Raw genomic sequence first — 1,008 nt, forward strand, 5'->3', positions numbered from 1 at the left:
GGAATGTTTTAATAAACCAAGAACCAGTTAGGTTGCCGTGTACCTCAAAGAGTGTGCAAAATAGTGCAGGATAACATACAACTGGATATTACTCAGTCATAAAGAAAATTGATGTCCCAATACATGCTGCAACAAAGATGAACCTTGAAGATACTATACTGAGTAAAATAAGTCATCACAAAACAACAAATATTGTCTGACTCCACTTTTATGAAATGGCATAAATAGGTAAAGCTGTAGAGTCCAATGATTATTCATTGTTACTAGGGGTTATGGGGGAGAATCATTTTCTAAGCAGTGAAGTTTTGTTTATGGTGATGGGAAAGGTGCCACCAAATGTAGGGAAATTTTCACAACTTGACTAATGTAAATAATGTTGTTCAGTCTATTAAGTTGTACATAAAAAAAAAAAAAATTAAAGTGGCAAATGTTATGTCATACATGATTTTGGAAAAACAACTACAACCATAAAAATGTACTGACCACAGCTAATAATATTACTTAGACAAGCTTATAATACTAATTAGACATGAACAAATACCTCATGGTACCAGTTTTCTCAGTTTAAAAGATGACGGTCATGATCTCATAGGATAATCCAGTCATTTGGCATAATACAGTCATAATACATATCACTTAACAACCATGACACATTCTGTGACATAAGACATAATGTGATTTGGACATTGTAAGAATACCTTATTATACACAGGCAGTCACCAGATTATGAATGAGTTCCTTTCAAAAATTGTCTTTAAGTCAAATTTGTACATTAAGTCATAATAGGTATAAAGTTCATATCTAACATAAGTTAGTCAAATGTTTGTTTTAGTTTGTTGTTGTTGTTGTTAAGTGCTGTTGAGTCATTTCTGACTCATGGCGACCCCATGCACAACAGAACAAAACACTGCCCGATCCCGCGCCAGCCCCACAATCCCTGCTATACTTGAGCCCATCATCGCAGCCACCATGTCAATCCATCTCATTGAAGGACTTCCCCTCTTTCGT

Source organism: Orycteropus afer, unplaced genomic scaffold (assembly GCF_000298275.1).
Source record: "Orycteropus afer afer isolate SDZICR_OR568_19922 unplaced genomic scaffold, OryAfe1.0 scaffold00284, whole genome shotgun sequence".
In the NCBI taxonomy this organism is placed as follows: domain Eukaryota; kingdom Metazoa; phylum Chordata; class Mammalia; order Tubulidentata; family Orycteropodidae; genus Orycteropus; species Orycteropus afer.